We start from the raw sequence: 15,825 nt of genomic DNA on the forward strand, positions 1-15,825 counted from the left end.
ATACATATACATATACATATACATATACATATACATATACATATACAGTCCTGTAACCTCCGGATCACAAGGAACAAAGAGAGCAGAAAGGTAGAGAAAATGTATTTAAATTTATATTTAAATAGGCTCTGTACTCTTATTAGTTTCACTGACAAGCGGCAAAAGGTTTCTGGAGATATAGTCACAGGTTCTTCTTGAGTTATTTGTTCTTGGAATATTCGTTCAACGTCAAAAATTTCCCAGAATGTAACTGTTGACCGTGAAGCCTGTAAAATGTTGTATTGTTCATTTCATCACAGGGAATGGGATTTGCTCACACAATAGTAAATGCACCCTATTAATCACAGCCATAGCTATATGAATCAGGTACTTTTTTTATTAGTGTTGGAAACACCTCAAACTCCGTGGGGTCTAGTTTTTCTCCTTGTGACTATTGCCTGCTAAGAAAAAATGGTGCCTGTGGAATTTAAACACTACAAGAAGCCAGATTTCTTTGACATCTACCCCCGTGCTCACTCCACTCATTTATTCACTGAATGTTTATTACATACCTACTAGGTAGCCCTATACTTATTATATGCCTGCTTGTTAGGCACTGTTCTGAGCAAATGCAGACCCTTCTCTGCTACCTTGGAGATTACAGTCTAGTGAAAGATAGCATTAGGCAAATAATCACACTTGAGTGTGTGGTTGCAAACTGAGATAAACGCTGTGATGGAAAGAAATAGGGATTCTCAGTGGGTGTAACTAGAACTTTACTCACAGGCAAAGTGGGTTATTCCAATTCCCACTTTATAAGACTGTATGAAATTAGAAATAAAGGCATAAAGTCTGTCAAATAATGGATAGCCAACAAATGTTCATTCTTATTCCTTCCCCTCCAATATAGATCCTAATACTATGAAAATTTAAGAAGAATCATATTAATTAGATAATTAAGATAACCAAGCTTAGGGAAAAATGTTGGTTTAGAGATGACTGGCAGTGCCTCAAGTGGGTAGTGGACTTTAGCCAAAAGATGTATTCAGTGACTTGTGTAGTAAGCATTTAATGAGTGTTTTCTATACACTTGGTTTTGTGGAGAGTAGAGAGTAAGGTAGCCAAAATCCTTGTGCTTAGGGAGCTCATGGCCTATTAGGGAACACAAGCAATAAACAAATGATAATATATAATGTTTGATGAGTATTTTTGATAGAGGAGCAAGTTAATTTTATGAAGAAAGATTCTTGTATGGAGGCAGGTGCTCAGGACTTGGTGACTTCTCATTTAGATGTTTGCTTTACATAATAGGTAACATCTATTGTGTGCCTACCATGTGCTGAATCCTTTACAAACATCATCTCATTTAATCCTCACAATAACCCTATAATATACGTACTATATTCCTATTTTACAGATGTGGCAATTGAGGCCAGTTAATTTGCTTGTGGTCCCACAGCCAGTATGTGGCATGGCCAGACTCAAACCTGTGCGGCCTGATGCCCAAACATGCTATTTTAACCACAAGTGATACTGTCTTCTGGGATAAGAAGTTCCCTTCCAAGTCAAGGGGTACCTGATTGGTGTATAAGCCGCTAACCCTTCAGAGGTGGGCACCAAAGTTTGACCAGTGGGTAAAATGAAATTCTGCTACGATGGAGGCCGTCTGATTTCTGTCAGATGGATCTTTGAGCTCACTGGCTCTTAAAATTTGGTGTACAGTGGGTTACCCCTAACTGTAAGGGAAGAAAGATATAGTTTAATGTGTGGCCAGTACTAAAGAAAGATTGTGTGTTTCCTAGAACATATGAGAACTTGGCCTTGTGATTTACAGGACAGCCAGGAGAGGGCAATTAGCAATTCCACTCAAACAGCAAACTGGAGGGGGCAGCATTTGGTGCTCAGCAAATACCTGTTGAATGAAGAAAAAAAAATTAAGAAAGGAAGAGTAAATTCAATAGCATATTCAATAGTGGAGAAATTTTTTTTGAGATATCAATTTGGTTTTATTTTAATCTGGTATTTTTCTTAGTATTTCAGACTGCTTTATAGGATGAAGCCAGACACGTTTAGGGTAATTAAGTGATGATTAAAAAGTATCTAAGCAATGGGCTCAGGAATATCCCAGGAGGGAGAGCCAGAGGGCCTATGGTAAAGAAAACATGTAGTTTTTTTTTTTTTTTTTTTTAAGACAAGATTACTGCAGATAATCAGAAATAAGGTCAGAAGGCAATCTGGAGTAAAACCCTTCCATTTTGACAAATGCAAGGCATAATATAGCCTCTTAAAATTTTACTTTTGATTTTTAAAAATTAATTAATTAATTAATAGAGACAGTCTCACTCTGTCAAGGCGATCAAGCCTTGACCTTCCAGGCTCAAGTGATCCTCCCACCTCTGCCTCCTGAGTAGTTGGGACTACAGGCATGTGCCACCATGCCGGGCTTTTTTGGGTAATTTTTGTACAGGGTTTCATCATGTTGCCCAGGCTTGTCTCAAACTCCTGGGTTCAAGTCATCCTCCCTCTCGGCCTCCCAAAGTGGTGGGATTACAGGCGTGAGCTACCCCGCCAAATCTCACTTTTGTATTGGTGATGAACAGGCTGGCATAAAGACCTATTCTAAACACCAGCAGCACTCAGATGCAGCCTGAGTTTGCAAAAATACTTTCAGGAATACTTTGCATATTATCTGACACAACCCAAGAGAGAAGAAACCTGTACTTAAGAGTGGCAGCTTTGGTCACAGATGTCAGAATAGAGGTTAACTCTGGGGGCATAGCCTGGGGAGGAGCTTGAAGGAACTTTCAGGGAGATGGAAATGTTCTATATCTTGATCCCATAGTGGTTACGTGGAATATATACACAGGTAAATGTTTATAGAGTCATGTGTTTAAAATTGTGCATTTTACTGTATGTAAAATATACGTCAATAAAAATTTAATTAGAAGAAAAAAGGTGAAGATTTTGAAATCAAAATGATTTGGGTTCAAATCATGGCTCTGTCCCTTAATATAGCTATGTGAGTTTGGGTCTTCTTTCGTACATTTGATATGTATTGAGTACCTCCTAGGTTTACCATGCTAGACACAAAGGACACAGCAGTTAACAAGAAAGTGACGGACCATGCTTTTACAGAGCTTCAACCAAGCCACGGGTACCTGACTTGAGAATAGTGATACTAACACCTTCCTCATGAGGTAATTGTGAGGATTAAGTGAAATCATGCATGTAAAGTTCCTGGAATATAGTTGATACTCACAAACAAACCCAAACATCTTATTTTTTTATTTTTTTGAGACAGAGTCTTGCTCTGTCGCCCAGGCTGGAGTGCAGTGGCATGATCTCGGCTCACTGCACACTCCACCTCCCGGGTTCATGCCATTTTCCTGCCTCGGCCTCCTGAGTAGCTGGGACTACAAGCGCCCGCCACCACGCCAGGCTAATTTTTTGTATTTTTAGTAGAGACGGGGTTTCACCATGTTAGCTAGGATGGTCTCCATCTCCTGACCTTGTAATCCGCCCACCACAGCCTCCCAAAGTGCTGGGATTACAGGCGTCAGCCCACCGTGCCCAGCCTCCAATCATCTTATAGAGTGTGAGGAACCTGATGCTTAGGTTAAGTGACTTATCTAAAGCCATACATTTACTAAGAAGTCAAGTGGAAACTAGAACTCAGAACCCAAGTCTTCATGCAAAGTCCTATATTTTTTCAATTACAACCACATTTTCCTGTTATATCCTTCATTTGTATGAAAGGAAAATACTTTACATCCTGTGCACTATAGCTAATGTTTATAAAGATCCCTGAGTGACACTGAGGTAGAGTTGTCAGATTTAATAAATACAAGTAAAATAAACTAAACATTTTGGGCCAGATATGGTGCCTCATTCATATAATTCCAGCACTTTGGGAGGCCAAGGCAAGAGAACTGGTTAAGCCCAGGAGTTTGAGGCCAGCCTGAGCAACACAGAGGGACCCCTGGCTCTACAAAACATAAAAAAACTAGCCGGGTGTGGTGGCATGCACCTGTAGTCCCAGCTATTCAGGAGGCTGAGGTGGGAGGATTGCTTGAGTCTGGGAGGTTGGGGCTGCAGTGAGCCATGATCGGGCAACTGCACTGCAGCCTGAGTGACAGAGTGAGAACCTGTCTCAAAATAAATAAATAAACAAAAATTACGTTTTTAAAAAAGTATGCCCCATGCAATATTTTGGACATATTTATACTAAAAAATTATTTATTGTTTTTCTAAAATTGAAATTTAACTGGATGTCCTGTATTTTTATCTGGCAACTCTACACTGAAAGAATCATTGAATTTTAAATAGATGTTTCTTCATTAGAAGCGATCTTAGTTTCTAACAGATTCATGTAAAGAAAAAGACTGAAAAACATTTAGAGGTTGAGGTGCTTGTTTCTTTTCTTTTTTTTTAATTTTTGAGACAGGGTCTCCCTCTGTCACCCAGGCTGGAGTGCAATGACATAATCAGGGCTCACTGCAGCCTCAACCTCCTGAGTGCAGGTGATGCTCCCATCTTAGCCTCCTGAGCAGCTGGGACCACCGGCACACACCACTAGGCCTGGCTAATTTTTGTATTTTTTGTAGAGATGTGGTTTCATCATGTTGCCTAGGCTGGTCTCACACTCCTGGGCTCAAGTAAGCCTGCCTCCTTGGCCTCCCAACATGTTGGGATTACAGTTATGAGCCACTGCACCTGGTCTGGTATCTCTTAATTTAAGTTTTTAATTATTATTTTTCTGGTTACATATACAGGGACAGAGATTCTGTGACCCAACTTCATCTTGCCATCTTTACCCAGAACTTTCACATTACCTCATTTACACAGCAACCCTGTGTAATGAATGCTAAATGATTTAAACTTTAAACATTCCTTAACATTTCAAACATACATCACATACATACCTTTCTACTCACCACTGTGATTAAACAAATGTAAACGCTTTTGCTAACGTGCTTTAGAAATGAAGTGATATAAAAGTTGACTGGGCGCAGTGGCTCACGCCTGTAATCCCAGCACTTTGGGAGGCCAAGGCAGGTGGATCACCTGAGATCAGGGGTTCGAGACCAGCCTGGCCAAAATGGTGAAACCCTGTCTCTACTAAAAATACAAAAATTAGCCTGGCATGGTGGCGTCTGCCTGTAATCCCAGCTACTCAGGAGGCTGAGGCAGGAGAATTGCTTGAACCTGGGAGGTAGAGGTTGCAGTGAGCCGAGATTGCACCATTGCACTCCGGCCTGGGCAACAAGAGAAAAACTCTGTCTCAAACAAACAAACAAAAAACAGCTAAGACCCTTCTATCACCCTCATCTCCCTCCAGGTAATCACTCCCCTGAAATACATTCCCATGTATATTTTGTACTTTTAATTTAATTTTATTTTTAACAGACAGAGTCTCACTCTGTTGCTCAGGCGGGAGTTCAGTGGTGCTCTTACTCACTGCAGCAGCCTCCCTAGCCTCCCAAGTAGCTAGGACTACAGGTACATACCACCATGTCTGGCTAATTTTAAAAATTGTTTTTTTGTAGAGACAAGGTCTTGCTATGTTGCCCAGGCTGGCCTCAAACTTCTGACCACAAGGGATCCTCTCACGTTGACTTCCCAAAGCACTGGAATTATAGGCATGAGCCCAGTTATAGGGTGCCCAGCCCATATTTTGTACTTTTATCATAAAAGATATATCCATAAACTATATAGTGTTGTTTAATAGTGTTTAGACACAGTTTATATATCCTTTTATGACTTTTTAAAAAACTGTACTAGGTTTTTAAGATTTAAGTGTGTTGAAACATGTAACTAGTTTACTGGTTCTTAAAGTGTAGTCCCGGGACCAGCAGCATCAGCAACATCTGATAATTTGTTAGAAATGCAAATTTCCACTGAATGAATCAGAAACTCTAGGGGTAGGACCCAGTCATATGTCCTTTACCAAGCCCTTCTGATGATTTCGATATCCCCTGAAGTTTGAGAACTACTGCTCTACTGTATTTATTTTATTTGTTGTCTAGTATTGTGTTGTATGAATCAGTCACAGTTTATGTATCTGTACTAAGGAAGTTAGGTTTTTGTTTTGTTTTGATTTTTGTTATTGTTGTTGTTTTCACCCTGTTGCCCAGGCTGGAATACAGTGGTGCGATCTCTGGTCCCTGCAATCTCTGCCTCCTGGGTTTAAGTGATTCTCCCGCCTCAGCCTCTTGAGTAGCTGGGATTACAGGCACCTACCACCACGCCAAGCTAAATTTTCTATTTTTAATGGAGATGGGGGTTTCACCATGTTGGCCAGGCTGGTCTCGCACTCCTGACCTCAAGTGAGCCACCTGCCTTGGCCTCCCAAAGTGCTAGGGTTGCAGGTGTGAGCTACCACGCCCGGCCCTGCTTCTTTTTTTTTTTTTTTGAGACGGAGTCTCGCTCTGTCGCCCAGGCTGGAGTGCTGTGGCTGGATCTCAGCTCACTGCAAGCTCCGCCTCCCGGGTTCACGCCATTCTCCTGCCTCAGCCTCCCGGGCTAGTGTTTTTTTGTAGTTTTTTTGTAGTTTTTAGTAGAGACGGGGTTTCACCGTGTTAGCCAGGATGGTCTCGATCTCCTGACCTCGTGATCCGCCCGTCTCGGCCTCCCAAAGTGCTGGGATTACAGGCTTGAGCCACCGTGCCCGGCCGCCTGCTTCTTTTTACAAATGGTGCTGCGTTGAACCTGCTAGTGCGTATCTCCTTGGGTACCCATTTCAGAGCTTTCCAGGATACTCATTTAGGAGTGGAATTGCTATCTTTGTAGTAGATCACATTTTAAACTTTACAAGATTTAGCAAGATTACTCGCCAAAGGAGTATTATTTAAAGAAGTATATTCCTGCCAGCAGTGTGTAAGTACCATTTGTAAATTTCCTTGCCAACTTTTGATATTTTCAGACTTTATTCATTTATTTATTTTTGACTACGATGATGGCTGTGAATGATATATTTGTGGATTTTATTTTAATTTTCTTGAATTGAGCAATATTCAGCACCTTATCCTACAGCTATCCAGGTTTCTTTCTTTGTGAATTGCCTGTTCACATTTCTGGCCCATTTTTCCATTAGGTTTACCTATGGTTTTAAAAAATTCGTTCATAGGAGTTCTTTACGTATTCTGGATACTGATCTTGTGTCCGGATTGAGTCTTCTCTCTGTGGTTTGTCATTTTACTTTGTTAATAGTGTCTTGTCATTCAAAAGTCTTAAATTTTAATTCAAATGTTTCAACATTCCTCTTTATGGTTCGTATGTAGTGTCTTGTTTAAGAATGCCTTTCCCAGTGTCATATAGATAGTCTCCTTGGTAAATACTACCATGATGTCAATTTGGTAGATGAGTCAACTGAGGCACTGAGAACTTAAATGACATGCTCAGGGTTACAGACCACTGGAGATGAGTGACTTGAGCTTTTGGTCCCTGGGTTGCATTGCACTCCACAGTTTCAGAACTTTTTGCCATCCTATTCTGCGGTTTGTTTCACAAGAACTCTTGTCAGTCTTTTTCTGTAGGTAGAGAGGGTGTGCAGAGCTCAGAAAGGATGCAGGTTTGGTGCAGTTTTTATTTACTCTATAATGAAGCACCCATGATGAAGCACCTGGCTCTAGACTTTAGGATTTTTAAAAAGATTTAAATTATGTCAAATAATTTCAGATTTACAGAAAAGTTTAAAAAAAATAGTATAAAGAATGATCGGCCCAGCATAGTGGCTCAAGCCTGTATTTTCAGCACTTTGGGAGGCCGAGGTGGGTGGATCACTTGAGACCAGGAGTTTGAGATCAGACTGGACAACAAAGTGAGACCCCGTCTCTACAAAACAAACAAACAAAATTACCCAGGTGTTGCTTCCGCTTGGCTGTTTTCCTGCACAGGAGGGCAGTAGGCACCCATGGCGCCCAGCCGGAATGGCATGATCTTGAAGCCCCACTTTCGCAAGGACTGGCAGCGGCGCACGTGGTTCAACCAGCAGGCGGGGAACATCCGCAGAGTCAGAGCCCTGCAAGCCAAGGCGTGCGGCATCGCATCGGGGACCACCCAGCCCATCGTGAGTCCGTACCACACGGAGGCAAGCGTAGGCCAGGGTTTCAGCCTGGAGGAGCTCAGGGTGGCCGGCATTCACAAGAAGGTGGCCCGAATCATTGGCATTTTTGTGGATCCCAGGAGGTGGAACAAGTCCACTGCTGTCCCTGCAGGCCAAGGTACAGCGGCTGAAGGAGTACCTCTCCAAACTCATTTTCTTCCTCAGGAAGCCTTCGGCCCCCCAAGAAGGGAGACGGTTCTGCTGAAGAACTGAAACTGGCCACTTAACTGACAGGACCGGTCATGCCCACCCAGAATGTCTACAAGAAGGAGAAAGCTCGAGTCGTCACTGAGGAGAAGAATGTCAAAGCCTTCGCTAGTCTCCGCATGACCCGTGCCAACGCCCGGCTTTTCGCCATACGGGCAAAAAGAGCCAAGGAAGCTGCAGAACAGAAGAATGTTGAAAGAAAAAATGAAGCCCTCTTGGGGACTTGAGATAAAAAAGAAAACAAAATTACCCAGGTGTGGTGGTGTGCACCTGTAGTCCCAGCTACTCGGGAGGCTGAGGCAGAAGAATTGCTTGAGTCCAGGAGATTGAGGCTGGGCTGAGCCATGATTGCACACTGTACTCCAGCAGGGATGACAGAGTGAGACCCTGTCGAGATAGAAAAGCGGGGGGGAGGGGGAAGGGGAGGGGGGAGGGAGAAGGGAGGCCAGGTGCAGTGGCTCGCGCCTGTAATCCCAGCACTTTGGGAAACCGAGGTGGGCAGATCAGAAGATCAGGAGTTTGAGACCAGCCTGGCCCACATAGTGAAACCCCGTCTCTACTGAAAAAAAAAAAAAAAAAAAAAAAAATACAAGAACTAGCTGGGCGTGGTGCTGTACGCCTGTAATCGCAGCTACTCGAGAGGCTGAGGCAGGAGAATTGCTTGAAGCTGGGAGGCGGAGGTTGCACTGAGCCAAAATTGCACCATTGCACTCCAGCCTGGGCAACAGAGTGAGACTCCGTCTAAAAATAAAATAAATTAAAAAAGAATTTTTGAATGTTCTTCACACAGATTCCCCAAACGACCATTTCACTGTTCTGTAACTCCCCCTCTACCCACCTCTTTCTGCTCCCCTCTCTCTGACTCTTGCCTAATCTACAGACTTCATATGCATTTCACAAATGGTTCCGGTAATGTTCTTCAGAGCAAAAAAACACAGTGTTTTTTTCCTAGTCCAGGATCCAATCTAGGATACATGTTGCCTTTAGTTTTCAAGTCTCTTGAGTCTCCTTTAATCTACAACAGTTCTTCAGTCTTTTTTGTCTTTCATGACCTTGACATTTTTGAAGAGTACAGGCCATTTATTTTATAGAATGTTCCTCTTTGGGGCTTGTCTGATGTTTATTCATTGTTAGATTCAGGTTATACATCTTTGGCAGGAATGTGCAGAAGTGATGTTGTGTCCTTCTCCGCCAGTGTTTGTTCTAAACCCTTTTGACTAGAACCCCCTGAAGCATTATGTGCATAGATGCATTTTTTTTTCCAGACAAAGGGATTAAAATCTCTTATATACAATTCTCAGAGGGCTCACACAACCTAGTAAGAGCCAAGACATGGCCGGGTGCAGTGGCTCATGCCTGTAATCCTAGCACTTTGAGAGGCCGAGGCGGGTGGATCACCTGAGGTCAGGGGTTCAAGGCCAGCCTGGCCAACATGGTGAAACCCTGTCTCTACTAAAAATAGAAAAATTAGCCAGGCGTGTTGGCGTGTGCCTGTAATCCCAGCTACTCGGGAGGCTGAGGCAGGAGAATCGCATGAACCCTGGAGGCAGAGGTTGCTGTGACCTGAGATCGCGCCGTTGCACTCCAGCCTGGGCGATAAGTGTGAAACTCTGTCAAAAAGAAAAAAGCCAAGACATTCCACATTTGTTCTTGCAGGTCTTGGTGGAAGTCCTTGGCTAACAGGGCCGTCTGAAAGACGCTAGGAGACAGGCACCGAGAGTCGGGGAGAAGAGGTTTCTGCATCACTTTACGAGCTCCACAACCTTCTGGGACCTGCCTATGCTGCCCCAGGGAATTTATCTAGTGTGCCATGCAAATAGATATCCCACCCTCCAGCTTCCTTGGCCCAAGTTTATTGAGGGAATTTACCATTTATGAAGTCTTGGTGGATCAGAACATAAATGGTGGATGGTCTATGTTCACTTCTTTCTCCACCCCTTGCTAGCTGGGAAAGCTTTGGCTTTAACCTCCCCGCATCTCACTTCCTTCATCTGTAAAAGGCATGTAAGAATAGTCAGAAGGTCAGGATGAAGTAAGCTAAGTTAAATGAGGTAGCACATATCACTCTTAGAATCATGCCTGGCTCATCGTGTGGGCTCATTAGCTCATAGATCTCACCTTCTGTAGGTTCACTTGATGACATCACACTTTGTGTCTTTCTATAGATTTGCTTGTGCTATTTGTTAGACCATTCCTAGAAAGCAGAGGCCCTTGGGTTTTCATGGGCTACTCTGTTGACAGAGGGAATAAATTTCACTGATCATTGAGTGATCATTGAATTCTAGTCCCCTAGGACATTGGAGTGGGGGTGGAGGGGACTTTGTTGAGACCATATCAAATTTCTGGTGAGCCCAGTAGAACTAATACCTTCTCAAAGCAAGATTCTGTAAAACATGGTGAATCAGAAAGGAACTTCACATACTTGACAAGCTTTGTTGTATGTTGATAGAGGTGGTTCAGAGAGTTGTTGAAAGACTACCCTAAAGTCCCTCCCAGCCAGTAGAGAGCTTCTTTGGTAGGGTTAGTTGGCTTGAAGCCCAGCCTTGGTGACACCTACCATGTCAGCATAGCTCTGTACAACTGTGGTAGTCAGAATAATGACTCCCTGAAGAAGGCCACACCCTGATCTCTGGAACCTGTGAATATGTCACCTTACACGGCAACAAGAACTTTGCAGATGTCATTGATCTTGAGATGGGGAGATAGTCCTAGATTACTTAGGTGCACTCAATGTAATCACAAGAGTTCTTATAAGACGGAAGTAGGAGGTTCAGAATCAGAGAAGATGTGATGACAGAAGCAGAGGAGGGAGGGAAGGAAGGAGGCATGGGCCAGAGAAGAGAAAGATGCTACACTGCTGGCTTTGAAGACAGAAGATGGGGCCACGAGCCAAGGAAAGCAGGTGGCTCCTAGAAGCTGGAAAAGTCAGGAAAACAGATTCTCCCCCAGGCTCCCCAGTCCTGATCCATTTTTGGCTTTGGACTTTCTTCTCTCCAGAAGACTAAATAAATACATGTTTTCCTTTTCTAATTTTACCATGGTTTACTTTTTTCCCTTTTGATAATTAAATCTTTAACCCAATTAAAATCAGTTTTGATGCATGATGTCATGGGTAGGTGTAATTAGATTCTTTCTCCCTTTTAATAATTAAAACTTTAATCCAATTAAAATCAGGGTTTATTTTTGGTGATTTGTTTTGTTTTGTTTTGTTTTTTTGAAACAGAGTCTCGCTGTTTCCCAGGCTGGAATGCAGTGGCACGATCTCAGCTCACTGCAACCTCTGCCTCCCGGGTTCAAGCAATTCTCCTGCCTCAGCCTCCCAAGTAGCTGGGACTACAGGCACACACCACCACACCCAGCTAATTTTTTTTTCTATTTTAGTAAAGATGGAGTTTCGCCGTGCCCAGGCTGGTCTCGAACTCCTGAACTCAGGCAATCTGCCCGGCTTGGCCTCCCAAAGTGTTAGGATTACAGGCATGAGCCACCGAGCCCAGCCTAAAATCAGTTTTGATGCATGATGCCATAAGTAAGTGTAATTAGATTATCTCTTTCCTCAAATAATACTGCTCAACCATTTTTGTGTTTCTTATTTACCATATACATTATTTTCTACAGGAGGATCAAGTTCAGGGATATCAATTGTTTATATAGCTGTCTCTTTTTGAGGCATTCTGTACTGTTCCAATTATGTTACTCTAGATGGAATGTATTTAGATATTCTGTTTCCAGAAGCCATGTGAAGTATGCTTGTGAAAATATTTAAAGATAATTATCTTTAATGTAGGTAAGCGAATCTTGTTTGTGCTACTCAAATGACCAGATTCATCTGATTAATGCCCTCCTTCACCTGAAATTCAAAGGACCCATTTTCCAATTTGCCTACAAGTGTTGTGGTATGTAAATAGAATGTAACTCTAATAATCATACAGAAAGGTAAAGGAAAATGTCAGAGTCAGGCAGATCAGCTGATTCGGTGGTTCACTGTTTCCTGAAGTTTTTTATTCATTGAGTCCAGGGTAGAACTTGAGAATATTTATTTATTTATTTTTTAAAAAACTCTCTCAGGTTTGCAAATCACTGGGCTGGTTTACAAATTAAAATTGCAGAGACAAACTACCTAAAAACTGTTTTCCACATGTCACCAATTTTCAGGGTCCCTCACAAATAACCCAAATAGAGAATGTTAAATCTCCCTTATGAGGGTTAGAAGTGGATAACTGGCCAAGTCAGTAGAGACAGAATTTGAAGGATAAGTTTTCCAAATTCAAAACTTAGTGGTGTTAAGTAACCATTTTATCCTTATTCATAGTTTCTGGAAATCAGGGTTTCCAGAGGGGCTTGGTTAGGCAATTTTTCTTCACGTAGTCTTAGGGCCTATCCACGTGGTCTCTCTGCACAGGGTTGTGGAGAGAGGGCTTCCTCACTTCATGGTGGCCTCAGGGCAGTTGTGCTGCTTACATGAAGCTCAGGGCTCTGAGGGAGTGCTAAGAGAACCAGGCAGGAGCTGTATTGCCTTCTATGACAGTTACAAGAGTCACATAAGCCTGGCCAGATTCAAGGGAAGGGAGTGTAGAACCCCATATCTCAATGGGAAGAATATCAAAGTCCCACCCTGAGATGTGGTTGTGGCCATCACTGGAAAATGCAGTCTGCCACAGTGGAATCATCTGTAGCCCCCACATTCAGTGCACCAGAGCCTTTCTCTCAAATCTTTCTTGAATCTGTCCACTTCTCTATGTATCCCTGCCCACCAGTAGTCCAAGCCATCATCATCCCTAGCTTGGACCCCTTTGGCTGCCTCCAAACCAGGGCCCCTGCTTCCACTTTTCTTTCCCTTCAATTCTTTCTCTTCTACAGCTAGAGTGATATTTTTATAAAACAAATTTAGTTGTACTCCCCATTGTTCTTAGAATAATAATAAAGCTTCCTTCAAGGCCCTGCGAGATCTAGATACTTTCTGCCTTCCAGACTTATCTTATCCCACTGGGCCCCTTGCTTTCCAACCTGCAACCCTATCGGTATTCTTTCACGTCCTACATCCACCACGTTCTTTCCACCTCAAGGCCTTTGTACCTCCCTTTTCCTCTGCTTAAAGTACTTTCCCAGCCCCTTTGCTACCTCTCCCCGCTCCCTCCTCCCTTTTGTCTCTTTAACTCCTACTCCTCCTGAAGAATGAGTCTTTGCAGATATAATTAATACAGGGTCATACTGCATAAGGCGGGGGAGCCAATTCAATACTGGTGCCTTAATAAGAAGAGAGAAATGTAATTGAAATCTTACTCCCCTGCACTCAGAGTAGAGAGGGAGTATGGCGTGGTAGCTAGGAGCACAGACTATGGATTCAGACTTCCTGGCTCTAAATCCTGGCTCTACCATTTACTAGCTGTGTGACCTTGGGGGATGTACCTAACCTCTCTGTGCCTCAGTTTTTTCCTTTGAAGAACAAGGATGGTAACAGTAGCTGTCTCAAAGCATTGCTGAGAATGTTGGTGAGTTAACGTAGGTCAAACACTTAGAAAAATGCCTGCCACTTAGTGCTAAGTAAGCTTGGCTGGTAGTTGTCATCTTGTTACATGCTCTTACAGGATGGTGCATTTCTCTTTTCTACCATTTGCCCAATCAGAGGCCAGATAATGGGATGTGAAGAGATGTTTCCTATTGTCTCCTAATCTATGACTTTAGACCCACAGCTGAGGATAAACAGGTGCTAAATATATTATGAACCGTAACCTGGGGTTCATGAACTTGGATGGAAAAAATTTACTCCTTTATTTTCATTGACCTCTAACTTAAATTAAGCATTTCTTTTGATCGTGAATGTAGGCAATAAACTACAGTAGTGTTAGCAGGGCCTGCTACCTTGTCACCAATAGAAGGCACAGATATTTCTATTTGATATCACACTAGAGTTGCTGCTGCAGATGTCTCGAATTATTGTTTGCACACATCATTACTTTGAAATTATGGAGGTTTTAGGCTTGCCACTAGAGCTTGTTATTTAATCCATTATTAAAGAGGCACATACATGTGTATCACATACTTGTCTTAATATTTTGATGACTATATTTCAATATAACTGGTCTTCTTTATAACTCTATCATATTTTACATTTACAAAGATTTTTCTGAGAAGAATCTGTAGGATTCTCCAGATGGCCAGAGGAGTCTACAACACAAAGAAAACTTAAGAATCCTGTTTTAAAAAAAGCAGCCAACAACTTGGGTGAAAAGCTCTTTCAAGGGCATATTAAGAGGTGAGTGCTTTCTTTGAGTCAGCCATTGTGCTGAGGACTTTATATGTATCTTCATTTAATCCTTCCAACACCCTTAGAAGTAGGTATTATTATGTATTTCCATTTTATAGATGAGAAAATTGAGGCTCAGAAGAGTCGGCAAATTACCCAAGGTCACAGAGTAGTATGTTAGTGGCAAAGACTATGCTCTTAATGATTTCAGTGTCCTGCTTCTCGTATAAATCCTTTGAGTCAGCCGGGTGCGGTGTCTCATGCCTGTAATCCCAGCACTTTGGGAGGCCGAGGTGGGTGGATCACGAGGTCAGAAGTTCGAGATCAGCCTGACCAACATGGTGAAACTCCTTCTCTACTAAAAATACAAAAATTAGCCGGGGATGGTGGTGCGTGCCTATAATCCCAGCCACTCAGGAGGCTGAGGCAGGAGAATTGATTGAACCCAGGAGGTGGAAGTTGCAGTCAGCTGAGATCATGCGACTCCTCCCCTGCCAGGCAGACAGAAAGACACTGTCTCACTCTGACTAAAAAAAAAAAAAAAAAATCCTTTGAGTCTTTGCCACTACCCTGCAGTGTAAGTACCTCATATGTTCATTTTACAGATGAGGAAACTGAGACTCAAAAAGGTAGAGTCATTTTATTTCTCACTGTTAAGTGATATAGTCAGGATTTAAACCCATTTCTGTGAGACTACTAAGCCCACGTGTTCCATTGTACCTGGGTTAATTACAGGTATCATGGAAATACAGCCTGGGAGAGCTGGTGGTTTATCCAATACCTTTCTATGACGTCCATCAGGATTAGGTAGTTTGGAAAGAAATTATTACTTTTACTGTTTTTGCTGTGGGGTGACAGAACTGTGCGGGGAACGTCTTTATGGATGTGAAATTCACGTCAGCATTTGGAAAACTCCATTAGCCACTATTGTCTAGACTAGGGAGTTAAAAGTAGGAAGCAAGAGATAAAAGAATGCATGGGTAGGAAGTTCTGTGTTGGCTCGTGCTGAAATAGAAAGAATCATTATTTTGAAACCATTAATGATGAACTTGGTAAGGATCAAAGTAGTCTCGTGACCTGTAAATCTAATGAAATGAAAATGAGGTAATGGTATGTTTTATAACCGTGGAGGATCTGAGAAGCCGGAAATTATCTCAGCATGAATACTATAAGAGAAGAGGGAACAATGGAAGCCATCTAGAAAAGGATCTTTATTCAGCTTTATTTATAGCAGGTGTTTGTCTTGTCTTTCAGTACAGGGATCACAAAGGGGTTTGTTTCACCTTGCTGG

At 42.4% G+C, this 15,825-nt stretch overlaps 1 pseudogene; it reads left to right on the forward strand.

The window, feature by feature from the left end:
- The first annotated feature begins 7,891 nt into the window (after positions 1–7,891).
- On the forward strand, positions 7,892–8,517 carry LOC111530046 (annotated as a pseudogene).
- Positions 8,518–15,825: the final 7,308 nt, after the last annotated feature.

The sequence above is a fragment of the Piliocolobus tephrosceles genome, chromosome 20 (genome assembly GCF_002776525.5).
Source record: "Piliocolobus tephrosceles isolate RC106 chromosome 20, ASM277652v3, whole genome shotgun sequence".
NCBI lineage: Eukaryota > Metazoa > Chordata > Mammalia > Primates > Cercopithecidae > Piliocolobus > Piliocolobus tephrosceles.